This window comes from Aphelocoma coerulescens, chromosome 19 (genome assembly GCF_041296385.1).
Source record: "Aphelocoma coerulescens isolate FSJ_1873_10779 chromosome 19, UR_Acoe_1.0, whole genome shotgun sequence".
In the NCBI taxonomy this organism is placed as follows: Eukaryota; Metazoa; Chordata; class Aves; order Passeriformes; family Corvidae; genus Aphelocoma; species Aphelocoma coerulescens.
The window spans coordinates 10,254,788-10,278,349 of record NC_091032.1 but is presented as its reverse complement, the minus strand read 5'-3'; the positions used below and the strand labels follow the sequence as shown (position 1 = coordinate 10,278,349).

Genomic DNA, 23,562 nt, shown 5'->3' with positions numbered 1-23,562 from the left:
TCGGGCTCCCTTCCATCCATCCCTGTCCTTCCTTAAGAAGCCCTTTTTCCCCTCCTCAGCGCGATTAACTCCTCAGTGGGCACATCTGAGCTTTGCCACTGCCTTTGCCAGCCCCTGTGCCCGTGCTGCTCCTGCGCTGCTCCTGCGGGCTCACGCTCACTTGTTCCTTCCCCTCCTGATCCACAGTAATTGCCCAGCCCTGCCCTTTCAAACCCTAGCCCTGTAAAACGCTTTCTTTCGGGCTTTTTAAACCCCATCTCCGTGGTTTGACACCTCTCTGGTGATGCAAATTGGTTCCTGAGCAAGCAGTGGCAGGTTGTAACAGCCTAGCATTCTTCCCTGATTTCCTTAGAATGACCCTCGCAGAAAATCCTCGCTGATTGCCTCCAGTGGATTACCAGGATGTGTAATCCTGCTCTCCTTGGGAAGGCCAGGACGAAGTGAAGCCATTGTTTTAGGAAATTTGCTGCAGGGTTTAACTCCTTTGGGTTCTGGTGAATATGTATCTCCTTCCTTGGGGCTGCTGTTCCTTGATAAAAATCTGTCTTGCTTCCAAGTGCTGGAAGGCACTCTGTAAAAGGAGATCATTTATAACTCTGCTGACTTAAAAAATCCTTAAAAAGCAGCAGTGATGGGGCGCCAGTAGTTTTGTACCCCCTTTTGAATATTGAAGACTGCAATAATTTGGCTTTTTACTATATATACCATGCCATTCCTGATGTTACCTGCTCTGTTAGGTTGGAGAAGCCTTATCCAATTTAACATGTTCATTAGATATTTTCAAACGTAAGCAATTTCCTCCCTCATGCCTCTGCCTTGGGGATTTATTTAAAAAAACAAAACAAACCTGAAGAACGAAAGGACAGCAGCCTCGGTCAATGAAGTAACTCCTTGGCCATGAAAATGTCCTTGGTTTAGGAATTTGGATGCTTTGTTGTGCAGAGCGGTGTATGAAACAGAGGCAGGTAAAACTTCAGCCAGAGTTTACAGTTAGTGAGGCTGCCCAGGGAGGTGTATTTTGTGCTCAGGTTCCTCCAGGGTGGGACTGAGGTGCTCGTTCTTCCTGCCCTTACTACAGGGGCATAATGTGTGTGGTTGGGAATTGCTCCCAGTTCAACAAGCTGGAGCTGTTTGTAGTAAGGTGTGTGGCATAATGAGCACTGCGGATGTGCCCTGCTGGCTGTGGTCTGGAGCCTTCCTGGAATAAAACAGGCAGGGTAGCTGCTGCTGCTGGAGCTGCTCCCGTGGATCACTAGTGTGGGCTGGCACCAGGTGCCCTTTCTGCTGGTGACCCTGAGTGCAGGTGGCCACTGCCTATTTTAATTTGGGGTTTAGTCTGTGTGGATTGGGTACAGAACACTGGTGGCCATTTGGTCACAAAACAGCAGAAGGACTTCATTGGGTGAGGGAGGTATTTTGTTTGGTAATGGGCTGGGGATGCAGGACACCGATGTCTTTATTAGATGTGTTATTGTCACAGCGGTCAGTGCAGGACTGTCCTGGCCCCTCTGTGCCCCAGCCAGTCCCTGTACCCACATGGTGCCGGCCATGCCCGTGGCCAGCCTGGTTTCCTGTCTGGCTGGGCACGTGAGCTCCGAGCAGTTGTGCACATCTGGTCCTTCTTCTTGGACAAGAAGCAGTGTCAACAACTCTCCTTTCATGTGAGACGCTGCTGGTTTTAAAGCCATGTGAAGCTGCCTGTTCCAGAGCAGCAAATGGAGGGCATGCCCTTTTGGAATAACACCCAGGCCAACCTAGGATTTTTTTTAAAGCTAACCAGTGGATTTAGATGTCTGATTCCAATTAAGTTAACTGTGGGTGGGGTGTCTGCGTCCCTTGGCTGTCTGATAAGCCTCAGACAGAGTAGCAGGGAGAGATTTTATTCCAAAGCAAATGATGGACCTTGAAAATCAAGAGTTCTGTTTGTTTCCTCCCCTGCTTCTGCCTGTAAACTCCTCCAGGTTAGTCCTACTACTTCCCATCTTGTTTTAGATACTAGGTAGACTTTGAAGTTTCTTTTTTTTCCCCCAAAAGAATGTGAACTGGACACAGTAGCAGAACTCAGGATTCTTCCTTCCCTGCCACCCTTCCTTCCCCACCAGGCTGTAAAGAGCGGCAAGGTCAGACCTTTTTTCCCCAATGATTTTTTTTTTTTTTTTTAATTCTTTCTAGATTCCCCTGCATTTGCAGGTCTGGGTGGAGTAAGAGAGGAAGTATTTCCTTCTCTTGGCATCAGGCATTGATGTGTAGCTTGATAATAATTGTGGTATCATCTGCGTGCAGAGTAGTGTGAAGTCCTTCCCAGATAGTGTAGGACATTTCTTTGGGTGGTCCACAGCCACTGTTTGGGTGTCTTGTTCAACTAACCTTGATGTGAATCCCTTGTCCAGGGTAAGCTGCTCCTAGAATTTGCTTCCCTCTGGCATTGGATGGTCCAATGGAAAAGTTTCAGAGTCTGAGTCTTGGCTGATGAACCCAGCTCCAGGTAGTGGAGGATCAGGGTTTGAAACCCCTTGTCCTTGGGCTGGGGTTTGTGCTCTCTGCGGTGCGGGTGAGGCAGAGGGTGATCGCTGTCCCTGGATGCTGCAGCCAGAGGAAAACGGGGTTGTGCAGGGCCTTCTGTGGAGTGCAGTGAGTTCTGTCAGAAACAAGAGCTGAGCTGGATTTTTGTAACTGTTGTTTTTTGGAGATGTAAACATTTATTTCTTCTCCCCAATCACTCAGGTAGATTGTTCATGTTGTCCTGAATCCCCACAGACTGTCTTGTACTTGTTAAAATGTCTGTGTTTCCATTCTCATTGCCTAAGGACATCTTTCATGTTAAGAATAGTCCTAATGTACTTTCCTTCCCTTTGACATACTGCTAACTAAAAATTAAAATTGAGCACTGTCTAACATGGGACGTTTTTTAAAAGGAGGTTCTACTTTTTTTCTGTTTTCCTATATTGTTGGATTATTTTTAATGGCATCTACCAGGTGACTTCTGTGCACTTGTATATGCTAGGAAAGGTTCCGAGGTAGGGAGGTCAGGGAAATGGAAGGAGAGCAGCATGCTGACACCCCTGTGCATCCCTCTCTGCTTCCAGATTGAGTACATCTCCTCTGCAAAGTGCTGAGCCTTTATCAGCCCGGGGGTAGGTCTACTAATGACTGATCTAAAACCATCAAATTCATTTATTTGTCACTGCCAGTGACAGGCCAGTTAATGCTAATGGATTCTTTTTTTAGCCTGTTGACTCTGGTGATAGTCTCATAAATGTTGTGAAACCCAAAGCATTAAGGGAACTTGGAACTTATTTTTAGAGGAGAGCTACTGAAACAGGGTGAGGTGGGGTGTGTGCATCAAGATGCGTATTGTGCTGAGAAGGGAAAAAGAACAATTCTAGTTCATTAAGCTGTACTTTGAGTCTTTGCTGTTCCCAACAGTTACTTGACTTTTCAGTTGTATTTTAGTGTTCTCTTTCAACACATTTTGGGTCATGCTATAAAGTGAAGGGAAGCTGTAAATAGTCAGTCATCTTAGGGAAAAATGATTTGTTTCAGAAAATGGTTCATCTCAGGGCTTGAATCTTCTCTGCCCCTATTGTGTGAAAGCACTTAAGCATATACTTAAGTTGGCATAAGCATGTGGGTAAGTGCTTTGCTGAATCAGCATGGACTCAAAGCACATTATTAAATGCTTTGTTGAACTGTGAAGCCTGTAGCAGAAAAAGATTAAAAGATTACTTTGTGTGTTTGACAGTACTTTGTATATGGTCAGTTCCATCGCTTCTCCTTCAGAGATAGGCAGTTTCATCTCTATCATATTCCCCCCCCCTCCACCACAGGATCTCACTCACAAGAAAATACTAATCTGCTGTTTCTCAAAAAACTGATTACAAGGTCAGTGTAACATCAGACTTCAAAAAAAAAATCATTGTTGAAGCCTAATTTAGTCTCTAGCCCTGAAATCACGCATTCTGTTTGCCTTAGTCACTGGAATAATTCTGTAAACTATGTGAGTAGTGTTCAACGTGGCCTATGATTTTTACAATATTATTGCTGTAGAAATTGCGGTTTGCTGAGTAATTTGAAAGTTACCGTGAATCTTTGTAGTCAGATCAGCATGCGGTATTAATAAGTTACTTCTAAACTTTGGCATTTTACTACTCTCCTGTTGAAAGTATTTCTTCTGTTTTTTGAGTGCAGAGAAAATCTGAAGAATGTTGGGAAGTTGTTCTCCCCTGCTTAATCATTCCCTGTGCCGGGACTTCAGCAGCTGGGTATATTGTTGTGACTGAGTAGGCTTAAATTAAGATTGTCCTTTGGCAACTTTGTATTATAAAGAAGGACCCTGCTAAGGCTTATGCAATTCTGCACATGAGGAATAGTCCCAGAGAGCTCAGCGAGCACAGTGAAATGCAGACAAGGCTCCTTAATATGTTGGTGAAGTGTATGTGGCAGGAAGGGTGAAGGAAAAGAAGTATTGACAGCAGCAGAAAGCGTCGCTGCCTCTGCCCTGCCCTCCCCCAGCAAAGACTTGCATTAATTTCCCATTGACTCTGATGTACAATAGGGAAGAGGTTTCAAGCTGACTGAAGGGGCAAAGGTCCAAGAAAACTACTGTAGCAAGAACTGATGCAGAGTGACAGTAATGAGGTGGCCTGGCAGGTGGGAGGGAAAAATGGTGGGGTGGGGGAAAGAAACTAATATCTGGTGAATTAAGTAGTTCCCAGGGTTTGAAGTTGTTAAGTCCCCTTAGTTTTATTTTCCTTCGTGTGTGCGACACAGCTCTGAGATGGGGCTGAGCAAGGCTACTTGGCTGAGCACGTGGGTCCTGGTGCAGCTCCAGTCCTCCTGGCTCAGGGCTGGGTCCCTGGGAGTGCTGGCGTGGCCTAGAGGGTACAGAATTCTTCTGTAGTGCTCCCAAACCTGTGCTGTGCTGTTTTAATCAGTGTTTTAGTATTCCTGACTCAGAGCTCATCTTTATGTTGTTCTGTGGGTCAGTTTTCCATCAAAGAGAAGGTGAGGAGCAGAGGGTGAAGAAGTGTTTTGAAGTTTTGATTTATTTAAAATAGGAACTGTGAAGAGCCGACAAGACTTTAAGCTTCTTGAATGTTGGTGGAAAGAGAACGCCTGCTGGATAGAGAGTCTGGGGAGGCTTTACCCAATTGCTGAATAAACACTGTTCAGAAATCTTCCCAAAGGGTAATGTGGTGTGGTGTGAAAAGAGGTTGCAAGGAGCTGAGCATTTGTCCTAAGTATCCGTGAATCCCACTGGACTGGGAGATGTTGCTCAAGTCCAGGCCTGGTTTGTGGCAAAAGCTTGCCAGCTGCAAGCCCTCAGCACTGGCAGGTTTGGTGTTTGTTGCACTGCTAGAAGAAGGTGTTGCTGAAGGGGATGTTGCCAGGGATTCTTCTGCAGTGCTTGCTGAACGAGTGAAACGCCCGTTTAGTTTTGCTTTTGGCTGTGTTATCAGTCATTTATGTTCAGAGCTGTGTTGGTGCGATTCCCTGCTCTGAGCCTGAGCTGTGTGCAGGGCTCAATATGTACATGGAGCATTTATCCTTTTGCCAAAGGTTTGCAAAGTGCTGTAAATGAGTGTAAAGATGTTCCTTTACTGGTGAAATTTGCCTACTTCTGCTGTTGTATTTGGCAGACCTACAGAGCCTATAGCAGCATGTTGTGTTCAATGAATTGTGGGAGGGAACAGAAAACATTGAAAAGAAGTCCGGAGGTAATGCTGAGATGGGAAATACGATAGGAATTTTCTGAGGATTGGGAGTATTGCCCCACCTTTTGGTCTGGGGCTGCTACCAGACATGGTGTTGGGTGGTGTCAGGTCTTGTTGTCTGCCATGTCCTCAGGATCCCTGAGAGATCTCTCCTGTGTGTACTGAGCAAGCCCTGAGACAACTACAGCAAAAACTGTTGGCTTCTTGCAGCAGGAGCTCCCTCTCCTCAAAAAGTCTCTGCTGTGAAGTGTTTGGGGTTGTTTTGATTGATGCATTTGCACCAGACAGCTCATCTTTCTCCCCAGTCACTCTCTGTAGGTCAGCTCTCAGACTCTGGCCCTAGACAGGTGGCCTGCTGAATACACACCAACCATTTGAACTGTACCCTCTTCAAATGCTACCTGGTGAAAAAACCCTCATAAAACCTGCTAGGAAAATGTCCTGGGCCCGATGTTGGCTGGGGTTGAGAGCTGAGGAAGCAGAATCACTGTTGGTCCCTCTTGGTCTTGGCATAGCATGTAGCTATGTAACCCAGATAAGGCCCTGGGGGGCCTGGTACCGATGCTGCCATTGAGCCTGGAGATGAAGGGTCAGAGAAAAAAGGGCAGCGGGCGATTATCCAAAGACCTCAGTGTGGCAGAGAACGCAGCCGCTTCCTGACACCCGGGTTTGATACCACAGTAAACGGCCGCCTCTGTCTGAAGGGGATGTTGGCAGCATCCCTGGGTGCTGGGGAGGAAGTGTGGGAGGCAGAGCAGCATTGTACACTGCCAGCTCTTTATGTGACTTGTCTTTGAGGGGTTAAACTGGGTTTTTTTGTTGTTTTTAACGACTTTTGACTGTCAAATTTACAAGGGAAGCTGTGACCGGAGTGGCAGCGCTCCGGTGGGTGGTGGAGGCTGTAACTGCTGAGGTTCCTGCCGTACACCAGCACTTCCGAACTTTGGAGAGGGGGAAGCAAGATAAGGATGTGAGGCCACAGCATGTGAAGGGTAGCTGGTGGTGTGAATTATGGCTCACGCCGGTCTCATGGCTACAAACCAGCGCGGGGGCTGGCAGCAAGGGGGGAGCCCGGCAGAGGGTTGCAGTGGGCTCAGCGGTGCGTTGTGACACAGGGCTGCTCCTGGTGCCCTCAGTAACTGGAGGAGAGGGGGAAGCATGCTGAACTGCAGGTGTCCTGGAGGCCTCTGCCTCCAGATAAGCGTTGGCTTCTCTTCCCCGCAGCACCGGGCGCTCAGCCATGCCGGACGCTCCTCCGCCCCCGAGGCCTGGCTCCTGGGAGCTGGCTGGCTCCTTTGTGCGGCACGGCCGTGCCCGCTCCTGTCTGGGTGCCTGTCGTTCTCCCTGTTGCAGCTGGGAGGGATGGCTGCCGTGGTGCCTCCATCCTGTGCAGATGGGGAGCATGTCCTGATGTGCTTGCACAGCTCTGGGGACAGGCTGCCCTGGGATCGTGAGCCTCTGTCCCCTCTGTGCCTGTCAGGGAGCATTTCCTGCCCCAGCCTGCCTGGGACCCTGGTGGGGGTGGGTGGGTGACAGGGAAAAGAACCTGGAGAATCTCCTGCTACATCACCTTTTGTGCTCTGAACTCCTGCCTCACCTGATCCCGGGAACTGGGATGGAAGCAGCAGGTTCTGTGTGTGATGTGCTCGGCCCTATATGTGTGAGGAGGGAATTGTGATCGTCTTGTGTGATTTTTATTTTTTTCCCCCCTCTCTTTTTCATCTGGTCACATCCACTGTCATTAATCTTCCAGATTGAATACAATGATAGTTGAAAATCTTCTACAGTTATGATTCCCCCAATGTTTTGTGAGCATGGCTTTGATTTTGTGGTAGTCATAAGAAGTCAGTTTAGATTTCTGGGCATCTTTTTGTAGTTATTTCCAGTGGATATTTTAGTAGAGGCATTTGTCTTCTCTCTCGATTAAGCATGTGTATGCAATAGGAAAAGAACAAAATATGGAATAGAAAAAAATAGTAAAACAATTCAGTAACCAGTCCAAAAGCCTTAGTGCTAAAGAGCCATGAAGAAGCTTTATTGGAACTATAATTGCAGACATAAGCAGTGATTATCTGTCTTCGTGCCTTTATAGTCCCCATCACTGTTATCTGAACGCATGAAGCTTATGATAGTGTGAGTAGAACATTATTCATCTGGTGCTATGCTCTTGTAGTATGTGGAAAGTAACATAAAGTGTCAATTCATTTGAAAGTGATGGGGAGAGAAACAGGTAGGAGGGGACAAGTGTTTTTACAGAACACATTACTCATGAATCTTATTTCATCCTAGTTGCAGCTGAAGGAATGCAGGGACAGGGTAAACTTCTTACATGGACATGGTCAGATGAATTTTTACTGTTTCTTAATGTTCTTAGAGGTCTTGGGCAGGTGCAGCCCTTCATCGTTGAAGAGTGCCTTGGTGTGTTTCCTTGAAATGCTCTAAATTGGCTCCAGCTGAGAGAAGGGCAGCAGCACCTGTTTGTCTTGCATTCCTGAGAACTGGAGATTGTTGGATCAAGGCAGACAAATGGATGCTGCCAAGCACTTCTTGAGGTGGAACAGAGATCAGAGAGCAAGTCCTGAATTTCTTGGCTGATTATTGGTGCTGGTTATGCAGGTGAAAATGTGCTCTGGGCTGTGAAGAGGCAGAGGGAGGAAGAGGTAGTTTGGTGGTTGGGCAGCTGAAGCAGTGGAAGGAGCAGCGTGTGGAGATCTCTGGATTTTGCACTGAGATTGGTGAGCCCAAGATTGGGCACAGGTGGTTTGCGTTTACCTGATCAAGGCCAGTGTTAGGAGGGTCTGCTGATCTCTCCTGTCCGTTGCCCTCCTGCTGTGGTGCTGATTAGGCAGGTGTGAAACCTGAAACCTGTCAGCTGAAAGCAATTTTCAGGCCCCCTAATTCTGATTGCAGTCAGGTGCTCTGGGTGAAGGTAGTCAGTGGAGGAGGTGAGGTAGGAGCCAGAACTGCTGTGGTCTCTTCACGAACAGCATAGGATGGCTTGGGGCTGGTTTGAGCCATAAGAAGGTAACTGTTTTGGGGATGATTTTTGGGTAGGGGAGACACTTGTTGGATGGGAGACTGGTTATGCTTTTTTACCTTTTTTTTTTTTTTTTTCTGAAATTTTGAGGCAAAAGACTGCCATTTTAAAGGAGGAAAATGATACAGGGGAATCCAAAACTTGTAAGCCTGCTTTTTTATTTACTTTTGCACTGAGCTAGGACCAGGTGAAAAACAGGCCTGATTGTGTATGTTTTCTATGGACTTTTCTTCATTTCTTAGTGATGATTGTCTGTTTTTGTTGGAGTTAGCAGGAGTTATCCCCTAACTTCTGTTAGAGCAGCTCAAAGCAAAGCTTCTAAATTGCTTAATACACTCAAGGGCATTTTAAAAACAAACCCAGAAATCTGCTAGCCAAGTGCCTAGATAGACAAAGAACAAGGAGTGCAGTTTTTGGAGGCGTGTGCCTGCCTGTCCACTACGCAAATGTAAAATGAGATAGTGATGGTTTGAAAGTTTCTGGTCTTGAGTTGAGTGAACTGTGAGTGAAAAACTGATTCTTGGAAAAGTTTTATTTCATCATGTTAGTTGAAAGTCTGTGGGATGTACATTCCTGGAGAATCAGCATCCTACTTTCACGAAAGACTTGTGTGCTGAAATGACTTAAACTAGTTTAAATGTGGCCCTTGTTCTCATCACACAGAGATGAGGTAAGTGATTGCCATCACCCTTGTTTTATGGATGTGCAAAACAGAAGTGCTGCTCATGTGTTCTGCAATACTCGAAACGGGAAATCGCTGGTGCCTTGGGAGAGGATTATTCCAAAGCTGATGTGTGCTGGGGCTTCTGCTGGGCTGCGTGTTCCCAGGTGCTGGGGAGGAGGGGAGATGCAGGGTTTTTGGGGCTGAGGTGTCCTGACTGTGCCATGGGCACTGCTGGGTGAGGAACTGCAGTCCCCAAGAGGTGATGAGGCTATGTGTGGAAGTGGCCTGGGTGTTGCATCATCGGAGATGGGTGTGAGTCAGTAATGAAACCCTCTGCAAAAGGCTTTTGTAACTAGTACTGGCTTATTAGAAACAGTTGTTGAGGATAGGCCTGGCTTCACTGGATATTTGAAGCTTCTTAAGAATGGTGCAGGTGGTGCTCTGAGTCCGAGCAGGGCACAGGCAGACGCAGGGGAAGGTTGTAAGATGTTTAAAAGGGAGGGGTGAGTGCCCAGAAGAACAGACTGAACGTGGTGCCCGTGTGACACCTGTCCAGAGCTTCCAAACCTGTAGCAGGCTCCTGTGGTATGGGGCAAGAAAGGGAAACAGGGAATACAGAGGTGCTGGTGCTTTTCTGGGAGAAGGTCTGTGTGTGTGAGCACACAGCAGTGCTGCATCCTGTGCACAGAGCTGCGCTGGGGAGCCGGGGTTCTGCTGTGGGCGTGGAGAGGGGATGCAGGGTTTGGCTGGAGCTGTGGTGGTGAGCACTCCATGCCTCAACTCTGCCTGCCCCGTGGCTGAGAGACGCCGGGCTCCAGCCCCACAGCCCGGCAGAGGCTGTGCCTGGGGCAGGCTGGGCAGCAGGAGCTCCGGCCGGGCTCTGGTTCCCAGCCGTGCCCGTGGCTGCGGCTCTGCTGGGAGCGCCGGGTGCTGGGCTTTGGGATCTTCTGGCAGCAGAAATGAGGAGTATCATTGTGTTTTATTGTGGCTTCTAAGAACGCAGTGTGTTTGTGCTTCGGGGAGCCCCAGGGGCTTTGTTTTTCACCAGGCCTGAGCTATTCTTCAGCAGAGCCTTCCTGGAGCGTGAGCCAGTTCTGCCCATTAGGACCGAGAGACGGGCCTGACTGATTTCTGCTCCCTGCTGCATAATAAATCTGATACTAAAATTAGTGTTGGTCTCCCTAGGCCATAATTCTTGCTGAGATTATAGAGAATTGTGTGTGCAGAGAGGAACTGTGGTTGTGTGTGTTAGGGGTTTTTTTTATAAGCTTGAGTGTCCAATTTCCAGGTTTTTTACTTAACCCCCCCATCTTTTTCCCCTTTTCCTCTCTTTTGGGAAGTGCTTAGCCTTTCTGTGTATTTTGGCTATTTAAGCCTCTGTCACTGCAGGCAGATGAGTTCCTTGGGAGCTCTTCTGAAGGTTTTGTAATTGAGTCTTTTACCACGGCGACAGGATATTATTAACCTTCAGTAAAGCAATTTATTTCATACTCCTTTGTGGGGATAAGCCTTTTTTCCCCCAGGAAAATCTGTATGTGGAAAGGGTTTTACGTACAGAGGTAGCTGGACTTGCAGCAGTCATTATGATTTTAGAAAAATTAATAATTTACATGAAAAATACGCAGTTCTGTTTGCATCAGTTTAAAAGAAACCTTTGGTCCTGAATGATCCCACCCCTGCCCCAGTGTTTTATTTTTGAGAACAGACTTTTTGCCTGTTGGTGGCTATGAAAAGAGGTTGTATTTCATTTTAGAGCTCTTGAAATTTAGCCTGTGTGAGCACTAAACGATTTTGTCTTCTTTCAGATGGCCTTAAAAATGACCTGAGAGCTGGAGGGAGGAGTTCCTCGAGGGGTCTCCCTCTGGGCATGGCCTTTGCCCTGAAATCAAATGCAGACTAGTCCAGAAGTCGTTAAAGATTGGATAGCTCCTAGAATAGCAATTTCCAGCCAGCGGGGGGAATGCTGGATAAGTGGCCAGCCTGGCTTGAATCCCTTGTGCTCTCTATTGAGTGTGGTGACAAAGGCACCGGTCCGGGATTCAGGGCATCCAGGCTCGGGTGTCATTGCAGCTCCCTGCGCCCTGATTTTTAGTTTAAAAAGAGGATCAGAATATTTCTTTCCTCATGTCTCGTTAGACTTTTTACTTCAGTATCCTGTTAGACTTAAAAAAATTAAATTAACAATGCGCTCTTCCAGTCGTTCAAGCTACTTGGAAGCTCTGCGCTGTCAGAGCGCTGCTTTCGAAGGAGTTCACCACACCTTGCAGTAGGAATATGTTCTTTTAGCAATATATTAGATGAAGTAGGGGTATTATTCGCACATTATACAACGGAGCTTGGATGAGAGGCAAAGTGCTTTGTCCAGAGCTTTACGTTTATTAACACACTTGAGTCTCTTGGCGCCGTGTGGAGGCTTTAATTGCAGAGTCATCATTTCCCTGCACTGTGCCTCTCCAGCTGAACGCTGCTGCCTTGGAGTGAAATGGGCATCGTGGGCAAGTGCTGTGTCTGTGGGACTTCTGGTGCCCTTCCGTAGGGCTGCAGAACCACCCTCTCTGAGTGATCTTCCTGTGCTCAGCCACTTGCTGCTTTTCTGGATGTGTTCTGTGATTTCGATACAAGCTTCCCAGTGCCTCTTTGGTGGTTCCATCTCTTTTCCATGAGATGGGCTTTTCCATCTGTGTCAGAAGGCGCTCACTGTGGAGCTGGGGAGCACTCACCTGCTGCACCTTGGGGTGCAGGCTGCCGGTGGCAGGGACTGCACATCTGCTGGGGCGTGTCTTGGGCCCAGGAGAAAGGATGGGCACACTTGGGCCCACAGAAATGTGGTTTTTGGGAGGCAGTGAGAGCACTGGGTGCAGGCTGTCCTCTGGCTGCGGTGTGCGCAGGTTTGTGGAATGGACCTGCCCCTTCCTCGGAGCTTGTGGGTGTCACTGTGTTTTGTTGTTAGCAGTGAACTGAGACTTCTAAAAACACAGATAAACACCATGGCCTTGCTTTTATCCTGCAGCCTTCACACCCCCTCGGTGCTGCTGGCTTGCTGAGCAGGATGTGATGGTGGTTGTGCTGCAGGGGGACAAAAGGGCTTCTCTAGAACCCCATCGGTGCCTCTCCCGGGCCTGGCCTGTGCTCAGCCCCGTGGGAAAGGGCTCTTTGCTGTGTGGTCCTTCAGCCTCTCCTAAAATTCCAGAGACACGTTACATGCAAGAAAATGTTTTTGTTACTGAAAGACTTCCTGGCCCCTTCACATGCTGGTTTTGTAAAACTTTGCAGCTGGTAGATTTATTCTCAAGTCTTCAACTAGAGAATCTTTCTGTTTTAAAAATGGCAAAAATACATTTTCCCCCCTTTTTAACTCTGTTGTTGTAAATGAGCCCCACAATCTGAAATTTTTTTTTTTCTTGAAAGCTTCTCCACCAGAGATTTAATTAAAATATTGTGAAAGGCCGTCATTGAAAATGAGAAACCTTTTGAGTGGAAGGCACCCTGATTTCCCTCTGCAGAGCTTTTTGTCACCATAGAGATGAAAAGAGAAGCTCAAAATTGCACTTTCCCCTTGTGTGTTGCTACTGAGGGGCCATGGCTGCAGGTAGCAGCTGCACTAAGATCAGCAGGGCTGGCTGGGGCTGAGGCTTTAACTCTTTGCAGGGCACAAGCGCTGGGTCGGGATTTCCTTCCCTGGTGGAAGCATTTTTCTCAGTTTATTATTCTGTTTTAATTTCCTGTACTTCAGGGCTGGAATTTATCTGGGTTTGTGAAGGGAAGGAATGCAGGGGCCCATCCTTTTGTCTCCATGAAAGCGTAACTCAGCACCTCTGAGCACAGCAGAGTCCGTTGGGTCCGCTGCAAGCATTGCCACAGTGTCCTGAGGTGTTCGTGCACTGCTGAAGGAATGGTGTTGGAATTCCACTCGGCCTTTTTAATTTTTCTCTTTTAAAAATATTTTTAGTGTATAAATCATAACTCCTCTTTAGTGTTCAAGCCTGTCTGATTCTCACTTAAAACAGCTAAACGTTGGGCTTTTTTGTTGGTTTTCTTTCTAAAATCAATGGGTTAATGATACTTATTTTTCCTTCTGGTAACCCCTCTGGAAGTGTGGGGATTGCTAAATCAAAAATATATGCTGTGAGTGGTAAAACTGCTCTGCTACAGTTTCAAAGACAGTCCCACAAATTGAAGATTATTGGAGGGGACATGACACTGGGCAGTGTTATGCTTTTAATCATTTTAAAAACAAATTTTTCTCCCTAATCGAGTGAAGAGCAGGCTCAAGTGGATTCTTGGCACAAACATCTCAGACAAATGAAAGTAAAATGTATATTGAAGCTGTCTGCTGTTGTATATTTTATACCATACCTGTCTTGGTGACTGATCTCAAATGGGCGCAGTGGTTTAATTTTAAGCTGAGTGAGACATGTAGTGTTTAAACTTTCCGATAGAAAGTGAACATAACCCATGTAATGGCATTATTAACGGGGAGTATTACTAAATTGTAAGTTGCAAATTAATGGTTTAACGCTGAGACTAAATATACAGCTGTGTTCTTGTGTAATGTTACAAGACAAAATTAGATCAAGTATTTAAAAACAGAAGGGCCTCATCCAAACCCAGTGGGTGTCTTCTCAGGGACTTCACTAAGCCTTTCCACCTCGCAGTGAGGGTGCAGACCTGTAACCCCAGGCAAGTCACTAGAATGAGTGTGTGCCCTCCACAGTGGGCTGTTAACATCTGACTACCCGAGATGCCCATGTATTTGGAGTAAAATAATAACAATGCTTGTTTCCATGGTGGTGGGGACTTGGTTGGGTTCAGCTTGTACCTGATAGAAGCGATGCTGTTTTGTGTATGTATCTGAGTTCTGCAGGATTATGTATTAATTTTTAAATTAGACAGTATTTGGGAGCTTGGCTTGGCTCTGATGCAATTTGCCCTTGTGCTTTCCTTGACTGTTGCTAATAAGAAGTGCTGGCCTAAATCAGCGTCTTGAAGAATCATCGATTCGCTAATTGCAGATAATCAAGTCCCTGCTCACGCTGAGACCACTTTTGTTTCCTGCCATTCTGCCAGGATTCGGGCAGCATCTCCCAGCCCTTGATGTAACCAGCAAAATGGGTTGGGGGCACTCACATTGTTCATTCTCAGAGGTGACAAAGTTGTTGGTATTCAGGCTTGATGAATGAGGAGCTGATACCACTGACCTTTCTGGCTGAAATGGGCTGTGGAGGTCAGAGCTGGGGGGCTGAGTTGGGGAAAAGGGCTGTTCAGAGAGCTGTGCTGGCACAGCTTTGCAGTGCTCACCTTGGTTAGTGCAGTCCTGGGCAGTGTCTGTCGACATCAGCCTCCTGAAATTGTTCTGAAAATACATGGTAGTTGGTTCTTATTTTATTTTTTTTTAATGTGCTTCCTCTCCTTCTGTGTTCAGCTAGGGAGGGTGTTTCTGTGTGCTGTAGACTTTGCAGAATGTTTAAAATGAAGCAGAGGCTGATGAAAATTTGTGTCCCACAGCACAGTCAGGAGAAGCGAGGACAGGAGGCTGCTGCTCTGGTGTGGGTTCTCCCAAGCATCTCGGCCCCTGGGCACGGCAGGTTGTGCGTGGATGCTCTGTGTTCTCTCCATGTCCACTTGAGCCAGCCACCCTTCGCCCATCAGGCATTTTTCATTCCTTGGCTGGATCAAGTCTCACTGAAGGATGTGAAAAGGGATGATAATGGCTGGTGAGCTTTTCTGATGACTTTATGTAGAACAGCAGTTGATCCCAGACCATGAGAAAACAGGAGGAAAGTAAGAGCCTTTCTGAGGAAGATCCCATTAGCTGATGGGCATTATCCTTGCGTAGGTGCTGGTCCTCTGGGTCAAGGAGAGCAGGGCAAATCCTCTGCAACCCCTTGCTTGGCAGATGAGGAACTGGAGCATATTGCCTTGGCTGAAGCGTTTTGATGAAATAATGAGTTTTTCATGGTGTCCATCTGGCTGGGAGCTGATGCTGTGTGCAGGGCAGTCCGTGCCTCAGAGGTGGAGAAACAGGTTTGCTTTCCCCAGTGCTCGCTGCAGGGATTTGCAGCAGGGATGGTGCTCAGCTGGCAGAGCCCAGCTGCCCTTGGCCCTGCCCTGTGCTCTGGGGCTGTGAGGGTCTGGCCTGGAGGAGGGAATGCTGTGGAGTGGCTGGGGGTGCACAGAGGGCAATGGCAGTGCCCAGGTGTCAGGAGTCACGGGGACACCGAGCAAGTGGTCCCAGCTTGGGTCGCTGCTGGAGCCGGTGTCAGCCCCGCTGCCGCTTTAAAGCCACACCAGAGGAACAGATGATCACTGGATGGCTTAGGTTACATAATCTCTTTTGGGTTTAATGTCAGGCCCCCCTGAGCCCCATCCAGTGCCAGCTCCCAATCTGGCTCATAATACTCCTGAATGTCCTTTTAATTTTTATTAATAGTTCTCTTACTGTAGTGTTCCCTCTGCCTGGCTTTGTGTGCTGTGCATGCCTTGGAGTTCACTGCTCTGCCCTGAGGCATCCACTGTCTGGGCTTCCTGCTCCTCCACCAGCTGGAGCCATTCCCATGTGTTTTCTTTGCTAGTTCCAGAGGTGTTTTTCAAAAAGTGTTGTGGGGAGGGAAGCAGGAGGACTGTCCAGCATCATAACCTGTGTGGATTTGGCTCTTCTCATTCATGAACAAAGCTGGTGAGGCCTGGGAGAACAGAGCCTGGTCAGAGCAGACCAGGACAGTGGTGCTGAAAGTGATGAAGGTGGTGTTGAAGGTGAGACAGCAGAGACCACAAGCTCTGGCTCCACCTGAATGGGCTCCTACTCTTTGCAAGCACAGCTTTGTCAGCTGCACTAGTTTTTTTTAAAGTTTGGCTTGTTCATGTCTAAATGAACTGGTTTGTTTCTATATTGAGTTTTTATCTTCTGTAAACAAAGTTCAAGCTCTTCACTGTTTTTCTCTGATCACTTGGATGTAGTAAAGACCAGCAACTCTGTGGAGACAGAGCAGAAGTGATTTTGGATGCTGAACAGTTGTGTGATTCAGAATACCAGTGCTTTTTTCCTCATCCCTAACTCCATAAGTAGGTGCCTCTGCAGGTAATCTCCACTCCTGCTAGGATTGGTGCTAATTCCATGTGTGTCCCCTGATGGCTGATGTTTCTCTAAAAGCCCTAACATTGATTGTCTTTTTAGTAATTAGAAGAATAACATAATTAAAAAATATGCATACATATACACAGAGGGGAGAAAGGACTGAGATGTTATTTCAGCTCTGAGTCTTGGAATCAAGTAGAAATCACAGAATAGGTGTGGTTAGAGAAAACATGGTTGAGCAGCAACACCAAGCCCTTGGAATACTTCTGCATTCCCTGAGACAGCTTCCCTTACATTAGCTCCTGCATGACATTCTGTGCCAGTTAAAGCAGTTGAAAAATATTGCAGGGAAGATACTTAATGCATTGTGAACATCAGTGTGTTGTAGCAGCTGTTTAAAAAATGAATAATAAAGCCCTGAAGAGCAGAGTGCAGTACTCAGACTGCTCTGTGTGGCCGCTTTGGGAGCGTGCTGGACCAAGTCAGGATTCTGAGCTCCTGGAGTGTTTTACTCTCCTCCGTTGATTTAATTTTACTACTTTAAATGATTTCTTAGCTGAGGTGGGGGCAGGATGGATCTGTTTAGTTTCTTTGGAAACCTCAGCAAACATTGCCCTGGCTACCTTACATGCCAGTAGCTGGTACTTCCTAAACTCTTCCTTTGAGTAAACCATGGAGCAGAACTGATAATGCCATCATGCTCTTGACTGTGAGCCAAACTGTGGAAAATCCAGTAGCATGTCTGAATGGCTAAAAAAGCCCCAAATAAATCACAAAGTGCTGGTTATACAGTCACTGCTGCTGTTTGCCACAGGGGTGATTGCAGTCTGTGATCCCTCAGTGAGTAAGTCTCTAAATTGTATTCAGGGATGGTGTGTGGCATAGCTGGAGTACCACAGCATCACTGCTGCGTAGCATCAAGGAACAACAATCCAGTACTATTGTTTTGTTTATTTAATTTTATTTATTTATTTTTATTTATGTACTTTTTGGGCTGTGTCATTTTGCTAGTAGATATGTGCAAATGAAAGTCAAGACCAAGATGTGTGGGGAACATTAATTTTATTTTATCTATAAATATATGTATGAACACACACATAATGGGTGCCAAAATCTCTTACATATTCGTGTTTGTTCAAGTGTACGAGAAATGTGACTGACACCACTGAAAAGGGAGAAGGAAAATGAAATGAGTTACAGCTTTTGGTCCCTAAACTGCCATTTCTTAGTGTATCCTAGAAGAGCCTTTGCCCTAATGATGCTGAGCAATAAATAACACAGGGAAGAGTAATAGCTGCCTATGGTAGCAAATTATAGTTGATTTATTGCACATAATATATACAGGTGCAGCTAATTTAATTAAACACAAGACCTTTTAAATGCTGTGAAGACATCCCTCTCTAAAGCCAATCAGTGCTGTGGTGCTGTAATAGGACTTTAAGTGAAATAAGCAGCATTACAAGCACAGCTCTATTGGTCTGATCAGCCTCGTGTGTGTTTGAGGGAGGGAGTATTTTTCCATAACCATTAAAGCCACTTCAAGTCAACTTATGCCATAACAAAGTCCAATTTAATGTATTGATGCAAGTCATCCATTTCTTGGCCAACTGAATGGTGCTGTGCAGGAGTGGAGGCTTGGATGGTGTGGGATCTCACCCTGGGAATGGGAACAAATAACAAACAAGAAGTTGTGGTTCCCTGGAGCCTCTTTGCTTGCTAATGGGTTGTCTTCTATTCATCCCTCATGTGAGATGGGAAAAAGGGGACTGTGGTGAAAGAAACTCGTGTAGAAGAGCTCACAGGTCATAGAATCCTGAAAAGGTTTGGGATGGAAGGGGTGTTCAAGATCATCCAGTTCCACCCCTCTGCCATGGGCAGGGATGCTACTCACTACATGAGGTTGCTCAGGAACCTGTCCAGCCTGGCCTGGAACATTTCCAGGGATGATGCAGCCACAGCTTCTCTGGGTAATCTGTGCCTCACCACCTTCACAGGGAACAATTTCTTTCACCATCCCATCTAACCCTGCCTTCTGTCGGTGGCCTTGTGCCACTGCCCCTTGTCCTGTCTCTATCTGCCCACATAAAAAGTCCCTCTCCATCACACAGGTGAACACAGGCAGCATGCTGGGGTTACCTTTTCTGCATATTCACTTTTCTGGGATTTTTATCCCCTTGTGCTTCTTTTTTCAAATCAGAAGTTGCAGTGGGGGGGTGTGTGGGTGTGGGTGTGTGTATGCATAGAAATACACCTTTAGCCTGGCTTGATGCTGCTCCCTCTGCTCCCTGCTGCTATAATTTCCCTGGAGCGGGGCTGGTGCCTGCCCTGCAGTGCTGCCTCCCTCAGCTCATCACGATTCTGAGCTGAATCCCTACCCTGGGATAATGGGGGAGATGCTCTACGATACTTTGCCACCATTACTTGATTATTTGTGAAAGCGTAAAAGGCTCAAGTAGCTGATTGATTAATTTTTCTCTAAGTTTTTCTTCCCTCTGTTGCCTTCATTTGGAACATGTAATCAGGGAAGGAAGATGCATTAAGAATAGATGGGTATGCATATGAATGCTTAATTTTTTCTAATTCAGGCATTCATGTGGGCACATGTATCCCGCTGCACACTGTGCTAAACAAACCTCTCCCAGCGCTTCTGGAGGCAGATGAGTGAGTTTGGTGTGGTTTCCTCCTTCAGTGCTGGAGTTTCTCTGCTCTGAAGCAGTTGCTGTTCCAGCAACTTGGGGAGTGTCCCTGGGCACAACTGGGGATGGGTGCGTGCAAGGCTTGGTATCTCAGAGCACAAATCAAACATCTACTTGACCTTTTTATGCCTCACCATTGGGAAGGAGGCCAGCAGCTCTGCTGTAAATCGTTCTGGTCCAATGCTCCGGTCAGTCGCAGCTGGGGCTTCCAGTTGTAAGTTTGAAAAGGTGTTTGTTGTCAGGAGCTGCTGGGGGAAGTCCGGAGGGAGGCAGGAGCATCCTGAGGTTGGGAAGGGAGTAGGACATGGTTCCATGTAACCCTGAATAGCTGCAGCCACCTGGTAGAGGGTTTGGTGTAGAGGCAGTGACTGTGCTCAGTGTTGGTGGAGAGTGAATTGTCTGTGAATTAAGGTGTAGTAGGAAGAAAAGCCCTGGATAGCTGCCTTGCAGTTTGGTAAAATGAGTTATTGTAATTATTTTTCCAAAATAAGTAGAATTCCCTAAGCAAAAGAAAACTAAAATGAAAGCATCTTCTGTGTTGGTTGATGTGGTGGCTCCATTGAAAGAAAATCTTGGATTTCTTTTATTCCTTCTTTGAGAATTCTTTTTCTGAGTAGTCCTGTCTGTCTGTGGGTACTTTCTGGACGAGGATCTCCATGCCTCAGTGTCTTATCTGTTTAATGGATAGAGTAACAATTAATCTCACTTCTCAAGGATTCTGTTGTGAAGTGCTTTTGAGAAATCTGGCCTGAAATGTCACATTTGATAAGGCTGCTTGAGAGCTTCCATAAAAACTGCTTTTAATTCAAATTATGTTTGATGATAAAATATTGCGAAATAGATTGCTCCCTCTCCAGGCTCACTTTCTGTGTCAGGATGTAGAAGGGAGCTGAGACATTGGAACCAAAACTAGAGCATTTTTTGAAACCTGTAGTTTATTTTATGGTTTGGGCAGAGGGGAGAAAATTGTCTGAACATTGCCATGAGAGTACTAACTTCATGTTTTAATTTCCCTTGGAAAAAAATAACACTGTGTTCTAAGTAGGTCCAGTATTTGCCCTTCTGTGCTGTACTAATTCTCTTCTTGTACTTGTAGTTCTGATTATGTTCCCTCAGCTGGTACTTCAGGAAACGTGTTTGTCTTTGAGCATGTCTGGTGACTCAGAGACACGTCTCCATAGCATCTGGTGAGTTTAATTGTCATTATTAATCTGCCCCATGCCAATCTGTCCTCGGAGCAGCGGTGGGAGGAAGGGAAGGTGCTGCATGACTTGGGTGTGTTCTGCAGAGATGGGGCTTGGGAGGAAGGTTAGAGACAGCCTGGGCTGAGGTTCTGTTGCTTCCTGTCACTGCCTCCAGAACCATCAGAAATTACAGTCAAAGCCTCTGTTCAGTTGGGGCTTCCATGGCTCCCAAGGGAGAGTTCCTGGCTAAAGTGGCTGGAATCAGTGTCCTGCCCGTTCGGACATCGTTGGCCAATGCGCCCCTGTTCTAGTTATGTAATGCTGCTGTTTCCAGAGTTGTGGCTAAGTGTGTTGTAAGTTAATATCTGACTTTAGAGTTCAGAGATTCATTGGAACCAGATACAACTTGGCATTATCTCTGGAGCTTTGTGCATTTTCCATTTTAAACACAGTTGAATGAAGTCTCCCACAATAAAGTCCCTTCTTCCCTTTCTGGCTCGTGTTAGGGCTCTGCTGACCTGTGCCCTAACCACAAGGTGAGCCATACATTAGTTTTAAAATGATTTTTTTCCCTGGGCCTGTATGCTCTCTGTCCTTATGGGAAGGCTTTAAATGCTCTTTCTGCTCTCTGTCTTCAGTGCTGGAACTCTCACTTCCCAGTTCACGTAATCACAGGCTTTTCCTTCATTCCTGTTGTTAATCAAACTTGACTGGCTGCTTAATGCCTTTTTTCCTTTTTTTTTTCCTGATATGGTGATTTTGGTTGTTGCTTCCATAACAGCATTTTGTTGCCTTTGGCTTCACAATAAATTGGGGAAATTAATAGTGCATGATTGAGAGCACATACTTTAAAATAAGTTAAATGAGAAATAGATATTTTTTATTACTATTAAAACCACCTTTTTTGTCAGTCCTTTTGTTTTGAGCAAAGGGCACATTCTGCTTTAACTATTTTATCGTATGTGTGCTATTGTAATTTACATAAATGAATTTTAAATACAGTTATAAGCTGTGGGAAGATGTTATTGTCTCTGCACAATGAATGTGGAGATTTATGCTGTGCATACATCTTGTGTTACATTAACATTTGTTCCCTCGTCTCTGTTGGATAGTGTCATGATGGAGCCTTGAAATCTTTACACAGGTACTTCTCATGCTTATTTAAAACAGCATCTGAATTATTCTTCTTCCAGTCCATTCATTTCATGTAAATATGCCTTTGGATATTTGACTCAAATCTGATGACATTGACAGAAATAATAAAACTTCTGTTAGGAGCGAGATGGAGGCTGCTGCTATGCCCTCCCACCCTCTAAATATCAAACAAGTCCCATTTTTCCAGGGTTTATGTGTCTGGAATTAAATGCTTGAGCTGTTGCAGTGAAGCTGGTCCAGCCATGTGCTTGAGCTTGGGTTGCTCTGCCAGGTTGGGACCTTTCTCACAGACATTTTCTGCAGTGTCTGTCTTTTGTCCAAGGCTGGTGACAGGAGATGGTTGAGCTCCTGCTGGGATTATTATAGCCCTCAGCTGTAGTGCCTGTGACCTGGAAGGTGCTGGGTGTGCACATCCCTTTTTGGAAGGAAACCTATGGATGTGCTCTGTGTGTCCCAGGGGGAAATGGTCGCAGGGTTGGGAGTGGAAGTACAGCAATTTGGATTGAGGACCTGCTCTCTTCCCACCCTTGCCAGTTCTTGCTTTTTCTCCAAGGGAAAAACAACCTGAAAATGGCAGTTTGCAAATTCTGCAAATCCTTTTTCAGGGGGATGTGCTGGTGAAGTTAGGGTGGGGTACCACACCGTGGAAGAGGGGCTTCTTCTTGCTGGAGCTCTGGGCTTGGCCAGGAGGGCTGCACGTGCCAGGATGAGTAAGAGAGCCTTTGGAACACGTCTGGAGAGTGAAGCTGTTGAGCTGGAGCAGGGGCTGCTTGCTGACTTGCCAAATACAAGCCTCTGGTAAATGCTCTTGTGGGGGCACTTAGCCTGTGTGTTGTGGGGGAGGAGAATAACAATTTGACTTGGGGCTGGTGATTATTCTGTGGCTGTGGTTGAATTTCTCTCAGCTGTAGTGGTGTTTTGAGTTCTGGGGACAATTACCAGCTCTTCTAGATGTCTCTTTATTTCCTCAGCTTAAAAATGGCCGTTTGGGACAGATCCACCTGAATGATGTGCCTTTCTTCGAGGCTGCCTATTGAATAGTGACTATCAAGAGTCAGATTTTACTTCTTTCCTGTCAAGTGAGAGCCTGTTGCTGGGAGCTGGGCTGGAGTGTATGCACAGACAGGCAGAGGGGTGTGAGGGATCCTGAATCCCAGTCAAACATTCCCATCCTGGAGCCTGCGATGTGGGCGTATGGAGCTGCCAGAGAGAGTGGCAGTGGTGGTGTGCAGTCACAGCTTTGCTTTCCTGCCAGCTGGAGTCTGTTCCCATTGTGATCGAGAGCATTATACTTACCATAAATGTTTCTTCTTCAAATAAAAATTAAAACAAGGAAAGCGGAGCAGCGTGGGGCTGTGCCGGAGGGCTCGGTGGCGCTGGCTGGCAGCTGGCTCTGTGCCGGTCACCTCCTGGGAGCCCAGGGCCCGCGGGAGCTCCGGGGGCTCGGGCGGCCTCCCCGGCGCTGGCCACGCTCCCGAGCTGTCAGCGCCGGGCTGGGCAGCCAGGCTGGGCTGGGGACGGGCAGCCAGTGCCGCGTCCGGCCCTGCCGGCAGCTCCTGCCCACGGATGGCACGGGCTCAGCGGGCACCGCGTCCCCGGCGTGCGCCCGCTGCCGTCAGGGCTGTGGTGCGGGGATGCCTGGCCTGGCCTGGCCTGTTGGGCTCGGCCTCTGGGCGTGCCAGAGGTTCTGTTTTTCAGAGGATCTGGGGCAGGGATGTGCAGGGAACAGTCTCTGCTCCCTACAACTGGAATTCTCTTTGCAGGCTCTGCAGGGAAGCGCTGCCAGCCCTGCTTAGAGAGGGAGTAGTGTTCTGCAAAGCCATGATTTTAATTTTTCCAGTTGTTTAGAAGGATGGGGACAAGAGAGAGTAAAACTGCAGCTGAAAAAGGGGGAAAAAACTATACAATTTTTTTATACATGTATTTTTTGTTCTTGCTGGTTTTCTGTTTAAAAAGGAGTTTATTTGTTACAGGTCTGAGTAATGACTGGTTATCTGTGAAGCAAATTTTTTTTTTAGGAGGTTGTGGAAAATGGAA

The 23,562-nt window shown here is 46.8% G+C and overlaps 1 protein-coding gene across 14 annotated transcripts in view; it reads left to right on the top strand.

Moving 5' to 3' along the window:
• MSI2 (musashi RNA binding protein 2) overlaps positions 1-23,562 on the top strand; it is a 212,461-nt gene that overhangs the window by 7,553 nt on the left and 181,346 nt on the right. The window contains exon 1 of one of the 14 annotated variants that reach the window (XM_069033638.1): positions 8,416-8,738. The exons of the other annotated variants lie outside the window; for them this stretch is intronic. The gene's annotated coding sequence lies outside the window, so the exon portion shown is untranslated. Of the gene's footprint in view, positions 1-8,415; positions 8,739-23,562 lie in introns of those variants that run through there. 14 annotated transcript variants of the gene reach the window in all.